The sequence below is a fragment of the Nyctibius grandis genome, chromosome 5 (genome assembly GCF_013368605.1).
Source record: "Nyctibius grandis isolate bNycGra1 chromosome 5, bNycGra1.pri, whole genome shotgun sequence".
Taxonomy (NCBI): Eukaryota; Metazoa; Chordata; class Aves; order Nyctibiiformes; family Nyctibiidae; genus Nyctibius; species Nyctibius grandis.
This window is the reverse complement of record NC_090662.1, coordinates 23,975,399-23,989,751: the sequence shown is the minus strand read 5'-3', so window position 1 is coordinate 23,989,751 and position 14,353 is coordinate 23,975,399. Positions and strand designations below refer to the sequence as shown.

Here is a 14,353-nt window from a genome sequence, read left to right as displayed (position 1 = left end):
TAATTTTGCCCAACTGCAACAGACATTATTTATCAGTGCTCTTCTGCCTGCCCCTTCCATCCTAGCCTCCAAACAGTAGCTGGCAACAACCTGATCTACTCTTCTTCAAAGTTATTAGGTGATCACAAAAGCTGAAAACATTGTTACATGACACAGGCCCACCTGCTGGCAACAAGCAAAGACACAGCTCAGCTGTGGCAGGGAACTGAGGAAAGAGGGTCAGGTTTCAAGGCAAACCTAAGAAAGACAATGCCACAGGAAAGCAAACTAACTCCAGCCTGCTGGCCTGCAGATACAGGAGCCCCACATGTTAGCACCAACCACTCAGTACAACAGACACATTCACGCTAACCAGGAAAGTCATCTTGCTTGCAACTCCATCCAGCTGCAGCACCACTCATCTAATGAGTAAAGCACCCCATGTCTGACAAGCTAAACATCTTCCCTCAAAAGATTATCGCCATTTCCATCCCTATCTGCTGCCCTTCAAAGAAATGAGAAAACCCCTCAGCAATCCCCGATCCTGGTTCCTCACACATAGGCTTTATCAGTTACCCTGTAACTACCTGTCTTACTGTCCTTCTGAAGGACAGCTCCCAGTTGCGCAACATGTGAGATACACATCCTACCGAGGCAAGATCAGGATCTCCAGATGTACTGCACAGGTGACTGGAGACCTTCTTTCAACTTCACCAGCACTTGCGTTGCTGTTCAGCTGTGGTGCAGGCTCTTGCTCCCTCTCACAAGCGTGCACACCCTTCCTGCGCAGAGACACAGACCTCTCAACACATGTGCGCGACGCTGTCCGTACAAGGTTATTTTGCAGACAGCCTGCAGGGCTTAACCACCGGAAAACAGGAACTCCTGGAACTCTGCTGTAGACTCTCCTGCAGCTTCATACGTGGTGTCATCAGGACACTTAAATTCTTGTATGTGGAGATGGTAAGTCCCTGCATCCCTCTGTGACTTCAATCAAACTGCATAGCATGTTCCCTAAAGGGGGGGGGGAGGCAGAGAGAGAAAACAGCCCCTCTAACTTCTTTTTTTAGCAAAAAAAGTGGAAAGGAAGAGAGCTTGTCACTGAGTGCAAGCATGTTTTCATACAAATCTATAAATTGCAGTTAACATTAAAGTTATATGCCCCAAGTAATTTTGCAGGCAGGCAAAAAAACCTCACCATTTGTAGAGTTTGTAAGCTCAAATGCAGAACCACAATATTAACTAACATGCTCATAGCATCTCAAATTTCAGTGTCCACTTACAAAATCCTTCAATAACTGAAGGTCTGACCTCAGAAACGATCCACATTGGAAACCTATTTGCAAATACCTATCTAGTAACAACCATTACCAACAGAATTTATTGGCGAGATCTAGTACTAAATCACCTGTGACAGACAACCAGCACTGCTAACCAGCGTGGACTTTCCCTGGCAGGACAAGCAGAACTGCAAATCCCTCCTTCCCAGCAGCACTGGCTGGCAAAGCACATGCTGCAGTATCACTTCAGACACCTGTACTTACACACCACTCCCATTAAATCTGGAGCACGCTTATCTCTGGCCTGCTCTCATTTTTTTTCATTTTCTAAGACTACCCTAAGTCTCTTTCTTCACTTTTCCCAAGTAGCAAGTAAGGATGAAGAAGATGCTTTCCGGAAAGTACTATTTTGGATGACTCTCTCACAAATAAGATGCCAATACCACTGTTTTATTCACAGCTGTGGTGGTGGCAGCAGCAATGTTTCGTCATGTTTACCATATGGAAGAAAGAATGCACTGAAAAATACATATAACTCTCCTCACAGTGAATGAAACAATATCTGAGTCTACAGTTAAGACACAAGAGTGCCAGACACTACAACAGCTGACACAATTACAATCAGCAACACAAGCTACTGAAACTTGAAAGTGTACTGAAAGCCACAAACAGCAGGGCACAAACCAATGCCACAGCCATAACCAATATTTCAATTAATAAACTCATTTAGCTTAGGACAATTAAACATAGGTGTGTTTCCCCAACCTCTTAAGGTCTATACCCTGCTAAAATACAGCAGGGAAACCCCTGAAATATTTTTTTTTTTTTTTTTTTTTTTTTGCTTTACTCTGTTAGCTTTCCAAGAAGGAATACATGCATTAACGAGCTGAACAGTAGGTGCACTGATAAACATCTCTACAGAAAGGAGAAGTGAGGCCATTCCAGGCACCACTGATGTTTCTTGGGACTACTACGGACACCACCACACATGCAAAGCAATATCTAACTTTTAAAAGCCCATCCTCTTGCTTTTCCAACCCAGCGGCAACCACTCAGCAGTTGCAACTTTTCTGCGAAGTTTTACCAAACAAAACCATTCTCTTTCTTCCTGAAAGCTAGCCAAAAATAGACACCTCCATTGTAAGGATACCAGTACATGTATTTTCCTCAAGAGAAAAGCACAGGCTATGCCTGGGACACGAGTTATTTTTGAGACCTGCGTTAATCAGGACTGTTTTCAGAGGTGAATTCAAAATCCCGATTTCACATTTTATTGCATGTGATGCACATTGCAGGCAGTCTGAAAAAGTCGTGTTTAGAGACCAAAAAAAAGAAGAAAAACTGTGAGTCTTCGCTTTTCTCCAGCTCACCGTCTCAACCAAAACCACAAACCAATCCCACATTCTTATCACGAAACACCCAGAAAACGTTCACCGGCCCGGAGTGCTCTGCCCACACCACGGGGCCACTTCCACGAGCCCCCAAGCCAGGAAACGGCCATAATGAAGCGAATGGAAAGGTGCAGCCGCTGGTGTGACCGCACACGGGTCTGCGACCTTAAAGACGGCCCCGAAGGGACTTGTTTCCCCCAGTTCCGTGCCCCCTCGCAGCTCGCTGGCCTGGCAAGGCGGGCCCCCTTGCAGGGCTCCGGCAGGGAGGGCACGGGCAGCGGCCTCCCCTTCCCCTCCGGAGCGGAGATTTACGCTTCAGCCTGCCCGCGGCGAGGCCGAGGAGGCGCTCGCCCGCCTGGCGGAGGCTGCCCCCGCCCGGTGAGGGCCGCTCAGCCCTCGCCGCCCGCGAGGTCACCGGCGGGGCAGCGCCGAACCGGCCCTGGCCGCCCTTCCCCGCGAGCGCTGAGCCGCCGGCCGCAGCGCTCTCGGCCCGCCCGCCACGGGCGCAAAGCCCGGGGAGCGCTTCCACCGCCGGCAGCGATCCGCCTCGCCCCGCGTCCCGGCCGCCTTCCCGCCCGAGCGGGCGCTGCCCGGCGGCACCTCCAGCGGCACCTCCGCCCGCCCACCTGGAAGGGCAGGGCCGGGTGTATGTGAAGGGGCCGGCGGCCGCGCCGCTCACACCAACGTCCCTCCCGCGGGGCACCGGGAGAATCCCGACAAGCGCCCCCTCACACACGGCCGCCCGCCCGCCGGCGCCGGGGCTCGGCCCCAACATGGCACTGCGGCCGCCCGCCGGGAAGCGGGCACCGCGGGCACCGCCCCCCCAACCCGGCCTCGCTCACTTGCCGTGCTCGGCGGCGGGGTCGCCGTGTGCCGCCGCTGGCCGGGGCGCTGCGGAAGGAGGCAGCGACGCCGGGAGCACGGCAGCCGGACACCACGCGGCATTAGTCATGCATGCGGCGGGCGGGGCCGGCGCCGCGGGGCAGCCTGGGCCTTGTAGTCCCTCGCCGGCGCCAGGCCCGGAAGCGGCGAGGGGCAGCGGGCGGCAGCGGACTACAGCTCCCAAGGGCACGGCCGGCGCATGGGCCGCGGGGCCCGGCAGCCGCGGGCGCCCGCCTGCCTCCTTCCTTCACCCCAGGCGGCCGCTCCGCGCTGGGGCTGGGGTGTGCGGCCTGAGTTCTGTGCCGGCTCATAGCTTGAGTCTGTGCCAGTAAAGGGGCCTCCCGGGGTTTACTGGTGTCTTTACGGGGCGAGGAAAGGCTCGGCGGAGCGGGGAGCGTGCGGGGGTGCTGGCAGCGGGTGCCCGTGTCCCTTCAGCTGCCCGCGGGAGCAGGGGGTGTTCTGGCAGGGAACTGAGCCGCATCCTCTTGGAGGCTGCGTTTCCCAGGTCAGCGGAACCTGGGGGGAGGTTCAGCTGGGGCCGCTGTAACCTCTGTCCCGCCTGAGCCAGGCCTGCCGAGCTGGGCGCAGGTGGGCGCGGGGGGTCTGGTTTGGTACCGGTCTTCAAGTCCCGGGCTTTAACCCTGCAGCGCTTTCCAGGTGGCTGTGCCTGTTGCCGCTGCAGACGCAAAGGCGCCAGCTTTGGCGTGCTGGCCGTGGCGTGGCCGCCGTTGCAGGTGGTTTGGGAGTGTGTAGAGGCGTAAGGGGTAAGAGAGCACTGTTACGTGTGGGACTGCATGGGGAATCCATGTGAAACCACGCTCTGGTTATGGATCTAATGGAGATGGAAGATGTAGGGAAATCAAACTCCAAACTACGCCATTTCCGAACCTGCCCGTAACTTCCTCTCCCTGCAGCCCTGCTGCTCACCGCTGCTGTTCCGTCCATTCGCCGTCTCTCTTCCAGTGGGCCTTTCCTCTTCTGCTGGAGAATAGTCCATGTTTCACCCACGAAACCTGAAAAATCCGCGTTGCACTGCCCGTTTAAGCACACACAGCATTTGATGGTACTTCAAATTACTAGGCTGATGCACACAAATATTTTATTGGTCAAGAAAGCTTTTTTTCAATAAAGATGTGTCAAGAGTTGATTGTAGCTAGTCATTATTTTCTGAAATTGTCTCTATCACTTTTCCTGCTCCTCTGTTCTGTTTCTGACAAGTCACAGTTCACTGACAGTATGGCTAAAACACCTGTTCAGTCTGAGCACGCGTTTATTATCTAAATACAGTTTCACTAGAACAGATTTGAGAGTACATTTTCTGATCTTCTATTAAATATTTTACTTGATGAACATATTCTAGCCAGGGTTAGTTTAGGATTGGGCTGAGCTTTGGAAGTACGTGGTGTGTAGAAATCAGGTACGGACATGTTGAGACAGTTGGGAATTTAACTTCCCATTTGCTGTAATAATAGTTTCAACTCGCTGTAAAAGCACAGAGCAGGCATTTCATGCATGAACGTTCAAAATAACACATAATCAAGTAAACGTATGAGCTATGCAGACCTTAACTTCTGGGAAAAAAAGCCATCCAGTGTCTGACAGATAAGGAAGAAAATTCAACTTTGGGCATTTTAATCTAGTGCTGTACACTGATTTCAGATAGCTTTTTTTTTTTTTTTCACAACTGGTGGGTGAAGGCCACCGAGAAAGATGGGACAGTGTAGTGGACAAGAGCAAGTAGTTTGCTCGTTTTTCAGGAACTGGCTTTCTTGGCATCCGAGAACACCACCCCCCACTCCGAGTACTGCTGTTTCGGGATGCACTGCTCCTCACTGACCATAGCTGCCTGTTTCTCAGCCTGTTTCTGATCCCACCTCTTCCAGGCATCAGCCTCGCCCAGCCACACGCTTTCCATGGCACTGGATCCGCTGCAGGGCTGTAGCATGGCAGGTAGCAGGTATGACACTGTGTAGAGAGGTTCCACTACTCAGAAACCTGAATCTTAACTCACACTAGTGTCCCTTACGCAGCAGATCATATATTTTATCCTTTCTTACTGTGACTTGCTCAATTATCAGATTGTGCCAGGCCTACACTCAAGCCCCTGTTCTTTGCAGTGTGATGTGTTCGGTTCAAGCTGTACATCCTGAGTGACAGTTCAGCATTCTTTGAGCTGCAGGTCCTCCTGCTACACCGCTGCTGGTGTCTTGTGCAAATTTTGTGAGCCCCTTAATAGACTACAGACGTGTTCCCAAGCTTCCCGCTGCTTCAGCTGCAAAGGTTCAACAATTTTTGGTCAGAGCTGGGGAGCACTGCCTTAGCCTGCAGGAAAGACCTCATCTGGTCTGATCGGATTGGCAACCCTCTGCTTGTGGGAATACTGTGAACCTTGCTAGTCTGTTTTTCCTTTAGCTCATGGTGCTGCACCCTGGTTATGTCAACAGTGCTTTTGTGTACGGTTACTTCAGGCAGTGTTTCCTTTGCTGGCTCAGTGAAAGCTGCAGTGGTTGCACATGCCTTTACAAGGACCAAGGTAAGATGCAGGTCTCTACTGACATGAGAGAGGGTGGCTGGAGATTCTGCCTGTTTCGGCCTAGTCTGTGGCGCACAACACTTCTGAAAGCAGAGGGGGAGCACGGACACGGGAGGAAGTTTATCAAACTGCAAAAACCTTGGTATTTCCATGTCCGGCGATCCCCGGGGTGCAGGGCTCTCTGCAGCTCTGCCAGCAGCAGATGCGCTGGTCCCATCAGAGGCGCCCACTTGCCAGGACTGTGCCAGTGATCCCACTGACAGCGCTGGTGCCACCGCGGGAGCGTGCACGACTGCAAACAGTGCTCTGATCTGTATTTGCAGAGGGTTGCGGTAATTGAATGCCCCGTTAATTAGCAATTGCAAGATGGGTCACTGGTGTCTGCTAAGTGGCCTGGATTAACATATAAATCCGGTTCTTAACACGTTTTTTTAATACTTTGTATATCTTCTTTAAATGTCACCGTTGATGGGGGATTGTTTTGAGGTGAAACGGTTGGGGCCCCAAGAGCAAGGGGGATGTTGTAAATACCTTCATTACTCAACTATCCTGGGTGCTCAACTAAACTAAAGGAAAGCCTTTGCAATTCGGAGAGCGGTAATGGCTGTAAGATAAGGAGGCTCTGAGATGTTCTCACTTCAGGTGGCTGGGCCTTGGGAGGGGCACAGAACATAGAGATAAGGGAGTTGCAACAGCTGCCTCGAAGGACATGGCAGGTGATTCCAGGACTGAGTTTACGTAAAACACAGTGAGGAAGACTACAAACTGTCATCTGAAGACCGCCCCCCCCACCCCCTCCCCGCGACACCCACCAAGGAAGATGACTGTGCATGCAGACATTTGCATATCTCATGGTTATGTAAATGAGTTCTCGGAAATCCAGTGACTATGTATGACTTTATGGTATATAGTCTGAAAATCTGCCAAATCGGTGGAGCACTCATGGTGGATAATCCCCAGTGCTGCCCAGCGCTGCAATAAATCACAGAATCACAGAATGTTAGGGATTGGAAGGGACCTCGAAAGATCATCTAGTCCAATCCCACTGCCAGAGCAGGATTACCTAGACCATATCACACAGGAACGCGTCCAGGCAGGTTTTGAATGTCTCCAGAGAAGGAGACTCCACAACCTCTCTGGGCAGCCTGTTCCAGTGTTCGGTCACCCTCACCGAAATAAGTTTTTCCTCCTATTTATGCGGAACCTCCTGTGTTCCAGCTTGCACCCATTGCCCCTTGTCCTGTCAAGGGATGTCACTGAGAAGAGCCTGGCTCCATCCTCTTGACACTTGCCCTTTACATATTTATAAACATTAATGAGGTCACCCCTCAGTCTCCTCTTCTCTAAGCTAAAGAGACCCAGCTCCCTCAGCCTCTCCTCATAAGGGAGATGTTCCACCCCCTTAATCATCTTCGTGGCTCTGTGCTGGACTCTCTCTAGCAGCTCCCTGTCCTTCTTGAACTGAGGGGCCCAGAACTGGACACAATATTCCAGATGCGGCCTCACCAGGGCAGAGTAGAGGGGGAGGAGAACCTCTCTTGACCTGCTAACCACACCCCTTCTAATACAGCCCAGGATGCCATTGGCCTTCTTGGCCACAAGGGCACACTGCTGGCTCATGGTCATCCTGCTGTCCACTAGGACCCCCAGGTCCCTTTCCCCTACGCTGCTCTCCAACAGGTCTGTCCCCAACTTGTACTCATACATGGGGTTGTTCTTGCCCAGATGCAGGACTCTACACTTGCCCTTGTTATAGTTCATTAAATTTCTCCCCGCCCAACTCTCCAGCCTGTCCAGGTCTCTGAATGGCTGCGCAGCCTTCCGTTGTGTCAGCCACTCCTCCCAGTTTGGTGTCATCAGCGAACTTGCTGACAGTGCACTCTGTTCCCTCATCCAAGTCATTAATGAATATATTGAATAGTACTGGTCCCAGTACCGACCCTTGAGGGACTCCGCTAGACACAGGCCTCCAACTGGACTCTGTCCCATTGACCACCACTCTCTGGCTTCTTTTCTTCAGCCAGTTCACAATCCACCTCACTACCCGATCATCCAGACCACACTTCCTCAGTTTAGCTGCGAGGATGCTGTGGGAGACCGTGTCAAACGCTTTACTGAAATCAAGATAGACCACATCCACAGCTTTACCATCATCTGTCCACCGGGTTATGTCCTCATAAAAGGCTATCAAGCTGGTTAAGCATGACTTCTCCTTGGTGAAGCCATGTTGACTGCCCCTAATAATCCCCCTATCCTTGATGTGCCTAGAGACAGCACCAAGGACAAGTTGTTCCATCACCTTTCCGGGGATGGAGGTGAGCCTGACCGGTCTATAGTTACCCGGGTCCTCCTTCTTGCCCTTTTTGAAGACTGGAGTGACATTCGCTTTCCTCCAGTCCTCAGGCACCTCTCCCGTTGCCCACGACTTAGCAAAGATGATGGAGAGTGGTCTAGCAATGACTTCCGCCAGCTCCCTCAGCACCCGCGGGTGCATCCCATAAGGGCCCATGGATTTATGGATGTCCAGGTTGCTTAATTGGTCCCTGACCCAGCCCTCATCAACCAAGACAGATTCCTCCTCTATCCTGACTTCTTCTGGGGCCTCAGGGGTCCGGGGCTCCTCAGGACAGCCTCCAGCAGTATAGACAGAGGCAAAGAAGGCATTCAGTAACTCTGCCTTCTTTTTATCCTCTGTCTCCAGGGCCCCCACCTCATTCATCAGTGGGCCTACATTGCCTCTAGTGTTGGCTTTACCTGCAATGTATTTGAAGAAGCCCTTTCTGTTGTCCTTGACCTCTCTTGCAAGGTTTAATTCCAAGGAGGCCTTAGCTTTTCTAGTTGCCTCCCTACATCCTCTGACAACAGACTTATATTCCTCTCAAGTGGCCAGCCCCTCCTTCCATGATCTGTACACCCTCTTCTTCCACTTGAGTTTGCCCAGCAGTTCCATGTTTAACCATGCAGGTCTCCTGGTACCCTTCCTTGACTTCCTACCTGTTGGGATGCTCTGATCTTGAGCTCGGAAGAAGCATAAAGAATGCCTGCTTAATAACACTCCAGTGTTACTGAGTTTTCTTTCGGACTCTTTACCCAGCCGCACCTGGCTTCCCACTTCGGTGAGGAAAGTTAGAAAGCAAGGGGGTTTGCAGATTTCCGATTTTTGTATCAGAGGTCAATGGCAGATGCCAGTAGTGAAGAGTGGACTTGGCAGGTGTTTCACGGATTTCTTCAGCGTTTCAACTCTACTTAAAATGCTTTTTTTTTTTTACTGAAACTGAGCCTCACGGAATAGTTACCACCCACAGCACAGTGTATCTAAAGTAGTTTTACTGTGTAGAGAGTCAGAAAGGTTCCTTATGCACATGACACTGCTCTTAGGCATAGGTGTTTCCGGGATGAGGTAGGAGCAAGGAGGGGAGCTAAGTGCACTTCTGCTCTCCCTCCCTCCCGCTCTCTTTCCTTCTTTCCTTCCCTCCCTCCCACTTCCTGCCCTTGTCCTACCATCCCTTCCTCTCTCTTCTTTCTCTCTTGTTTTCTTTTACAAGTTATTTTTACATAAGGTTTCTTAGGAACTGATAGCAGTGATGGTAATGTTAGCTAGAGTCACCTCTGGTTTGTAGAAAATAGAGACCCAGTGTGACATTTGAATCAGCCCCTGAACAAATTGCCAGGGGAGTCACCAGGCTGCTTCCTGGATGGGCATTTGTCTGTCCCTGTCACAACAGGTTCTTAAGAACTTGTAATAACAAAGGATTCACCACTACCACCTGAAACAATGCTACCATTGACACCCTTGAGTGTTAGGAAAGTTGTTCAGGCGATGTTCAACCTAAACTGGTGCTTGCTTGCATCCAAGCCCAGTTGCTCTTGCCCTCCTCACTGCAAGTCTGGACGACAACATTCTCCCCATGTCTTTGTAGCAGCCTTCACCTGTTGAAACATTGTCATGTCTCCTTTTGCCTTCTCTAGTCTGATGAGTCTTAAGATTTTCTACACGAGTCCCAGCCTCTGGGCTGTGGAGGCAGGTGCCAGGCCCCAGGAGGCTCAAGGGAGACCTTATTTCTCTCTACAACTACCTGAAAGGAGGTTGTAGCGAGGTGGGTGTCAGTCTCTTTTCTCAAGTAACAAGTGATAGGACAAGAGGAAACAGCCTCAAGTTGTGCTAGGGGAGGTTTAGATTGGATATTAGGAAAAATTTCTTCACCTAAAGGGTTATCAAACATTGGAACAGGCTGCCCAGGGAAGTGGTGGAGTCACCATCCCTGCAGGTATTTAAAAGACCTGTAGATGTGGTGCTTAGGGACGTGGTTTAGTGGTGAACTTGGCAGTGTTGGGTTGACAGTTGGACTTGATGATCTTAAACGTCCTTTCCAACCAAAACGATTCTATGATTCTACCGCCTGGAAAACGCACTTGAACCCACCACTGCTGAGGCCCTCCCCAGTTCAGCAGGATCCCTTACCACACCTCTGGTGGTTCAAGCACAGGAGCAAGGTGGTGGCGGGGTGAGCACTGTCTGCACTGCAGGAGCTTACAGGGCTGCAGGGCCGCAGGGCCGCAGATGGGAGCGTTTCACAGGCAAGCTGAGTCGGCTGTGGAAAACACAGACCAGGAAACAAACTTGGTGGCCTTGGCGACCCTTGCTTTATGATTGATTGCTGACTAATCCTGAGTTCAGGAAGTGTGTGCTGTATTTGTGTTCCCATTACCTGGCTCATTTCGGAGATTTCTCTGTGAATTATACAGGGCAAGATATTAAAAATGCTTATTTGATAATGAAAGTGATTCTGTCCTGCTCTCTCCCCCTCCTGTCACCTGTGGTGACTAAAGCGTTAACCATGCAGCCGTTCTGCCAGTCAGCGACTGACAAAACAGGTTTGTGGAGACAGGGTCGCACAGGCGAGCGCCAGGGCCTGCGGGACACGACAGCCAGCTCGGGGCGCCGCCGGCCTGGGGCAGGGCAACGCAGGCGCTGCTGCCCGGCCTGGCCAGCCGGACGGTGGCCACGCAGGCCAGGAGCCTGCCGGTGCAAGGGGTGACGGGGAACCGCCCCGGGGGGCTGCCCCGGGGAGGCCGACAGGAAAGGTGCCGCTGCCGGCCCGCGGCGGGAAGGCGTCTCAGCGGCGGGCGGGCGGGCGCAGCGGGCGCGGGCGCACAGGGGGTGCGGGCGGGCAGAGGGCGCGGGCGGGCGCAGCGGGCAGTGGGCGCTGCCGCGGAGCTGTGGCGCCCTCTGGCGGCCTCCCGCCGCCAGCGCCCCTCGGGGTTCCGCGCGCAGCAGCGGGGTGCACACCCGCCCCCCCCCGCCATTCATTTTTCTTTTCTAACGTGATTTTCGGAGAGACCACCCATTTCAGAGCGCGAGTGAGAAGGAAGGCGGGTAGAATGACTCGTAGCTCCGCAGAATTTATTTGACCGACCTCTGTGGTAGAGAGGCAGATTTATGTCATTTCAATCTCACTCGCTGCATTTTTGTTATCATTCAGAAAAACCATCTGCGGGCCAGCTCTAGCATACTTCGTTCCCTAAGGTCGAGAGTATGAAGCATATTTATGTTGCTCCAAAACAGCATCATCTAAACTGCATGCAGTGTGCTGAGAGGAAAGTTAAAGTGCGGTTCTGCTGTGACCAGAAGCGGTAAGGCCTTTCTATCCCTCACACAGAGACAGCCGGGGCAGGGCAGAGATTGCACACTGCCATATCAAAACATTGCCAGCCAGACCCGATGCCCTACACGGTATCAGGGTATGTGCTCCTGAAGGCTACGACCCACAGCAGCGCCGGGAAGATCTCAGTTATTCCTTCAGCACTGCTTCGACGACTGCGAGCTGCTGCACGTGGCTAGAACTGGCTCCAACAAAGCTGATTTTGTAGATCAGAAGAACCAAACCACACACTGGATGGACTTGGCTGCCTCTGAACTTTACATTTACCCTTAAAATCTGCATGATGCTTAGGGTCAGTCCATCACAAATGGTTGCCGTGATGGGAAACTCTGGGGGATGCTGATCGCTGTGGGCAATGCTCTGTTACAGCCCACAGTGTGCATGTGGAAGAGGCTGATGCTGATGGCAGAGCAGGCAGAAGAGCTACATCCCCCGGTTCTTCCTCTGCATCCTCCTCTTCCTCTCCCCCTTTCCATTAAATTCGCAGCTGACCTGCACGGCACAACGCTGTGCAATGTAGAGGCACTCCAAGTAGCTCTGAGTAACACAGCCTGGGTAGCAGAAGCTGTGTCAGCACAGGGCTGTTTTCAGGACCATTTGTGTGGGAGGCACGCAGAGTGAGCAACACAGCATTGCTGTGACAGCGAGATGGATGTGAGAGACACGCTCAGGGCTTTCCTCCTCCAGGGAAAAGGATCTCCCAGGAGGCAAAGCAGAGCTTGTGCTTCTCTACAGGACAAGCTGGAAAAGAACGCAAACCAGAGACGTGCCCCTGTGAGAGAGCCTAGGATTGCACAAGTTAATCTTTCTGTTCACTGGAGGAAACCAGAATTCCTGCAATGGAGTCTGACGCCTGTAGGCTTTGGAAGATAAGGAGAGACAATGGAGCTATTATATACGGTCTTGTTTCTACACAGGAACAGTTAAATCACACAGCGCTGTCTTCAACTAATAACAGGCTGGATTAGAGCTACAGAGCAGAAAATCTGGGCTAAAGCCAGTTTGCAAACCTTAGCGTACACTAGTCTGCCTGTGTGGCAAAGCTGTATGGCATTCTGGGAGACTTTGGGTGTAATTCTCTGTAAATAAATAAACAAATGAATTGAAGATAAAGGCTGGATTATGAAGCACTGAAAATCACCGCTGATGTCAATGCGAGGTGTGGACAGAAGGAATAAAGGGATGTGTCTAGAACTTTGGTTTAAAGTTGTATTGAAAACCCTGGTTTGGTTTAGCAATGAAACTTTCCTGTTAAATTCCTTCCTCCTCACAAGCCTTGGGCATACATAAAGGCTGACAGCTTGTCCTACAAGAAACTGAGCTGGGGATTGAAAGAGCAGGGTGCTGCCTGCTCTCCACTGGCTCCTCGGGGGATCGTTCAAAGCAAACAGTAAGTTAATTTGGAGTAGGTACTGCAGTGGCTTCCCCATGTACAATATCCATATGGGGAATTAGTCGAAGTGCTGTAATCAGTTTGCCTGCTCATCAACTCCCCTATTTGCATAAGCTCTAAGACTCCTTATGTGTATACGTGTTCATTTAAGGACAAGGCTTGCACAACTGAAGTCCCTGGCAAAGTTCTGTTAAACTTCAGTGGCTACAGGACCTGGGTCCAGGAGCTTTCTGTGAGTGGGCTAAGGCTGGAGACATCAATACTGTTAACATCATATTTCCTTCAATTGTGTCATTTGATTAAAAAAAATCAAGCCTGACACATGATTACTATCCCTTTATTACTAATATCTAGAAATACTCTGATTCACAAATCCCAGCTGCTTTTGCCTTCATAGATTAGATGGGAAAAGTGCTTAACTCCTGAAAGGTCCCTTCATAATGCCTTTCTCCTGAAAAAAATTAAGTCGCTAATAAAATCATTAGGAGCCTTAATGTTACCTTGTGTTTGTGTACGTGTTTCAGTAGTAGGGAATAGTTGTACAATGCAGAATCAGAACCTAAAATCCAAAGTTATACCTATTGCATATCAGAATATTCAATTACCTGCCATGGATTTGGGTCAAATGTCAGTTCCTGTGCCTGTGTCCTCTAACAGACCTTGAAATGAGGAGGTGCAAGCTCCAAGAAATAAAACTCGTTCAAATTTTCTGCAGGAAATCCTGGGGCAGCATTACACCTAAGGGTAAGAGTGAAGAGAAGGAAGGAGACATCATCAAGAAAGAGAAATGCTGCATATTTGCTTTGTTGATCTTAAGCTGAAGGTCTTGAACACCCTTACGATCTGGATACAGCAATTTCACCTTAAGCCAAATGTTTTCTGAGAAGCTAGAGAACTTACTGGGGAAACACGGGCAGGAAGTTTGAAAAGGACTCTGTCAGGGAAAAAAAAAGAGGTGAAAACTACCATATGGCTACAACAGACAGCTTCCTTACACCTGCACTAGGGCTTGTGGTCCTGGTAGAGTGGTTTAAAGAGTTAGCACTCTTCAATCAGAGTTTAGTGCCTGTAATGAACTTCTGGGGGTTTATGCAAATCCATCCTACCTGGCATGACAGTGGCTTAGAAGCACTCTTGTAATCTGTCCCTCCATCTCTGATGTGAATCTAGGAACTAACAGCAATAACTTCCTGAACCACTTGCTTAAGGGCTACCTGTGCCCTGCAACAAAA

At 50.9% G+C, this 14,353-nt stretch overlaps 1 protein-coding gene across 3 annotated transcripts in view; it reads right to left on the bottom strand.

Annotated features, from left to right (window-relative positions):
- Positions 1-3,573, bottom strand: part of TRABD (TraB domain containing) — a 38,520-nt gene extending 34,947 nt beyond the window's left edge. For 2 of the 3 annotated variants that reach the window (XR_011048269.1, XM_068402123.1), the window contains exon 1: positions 3,497-3,557. The gene's annotated coding sequence lies outside the window, so the exon portion shown is untranslated. Of the gene's footprint in view, positions 1-3,492 lie in introns of all 3 variants that reach the window. The other variant, XR_011048270.1, reaches the window with a different exon arrangement.
- Between the last annotated feature and the right edge of the window lie 10,780 nt (positions 3,574-14,353).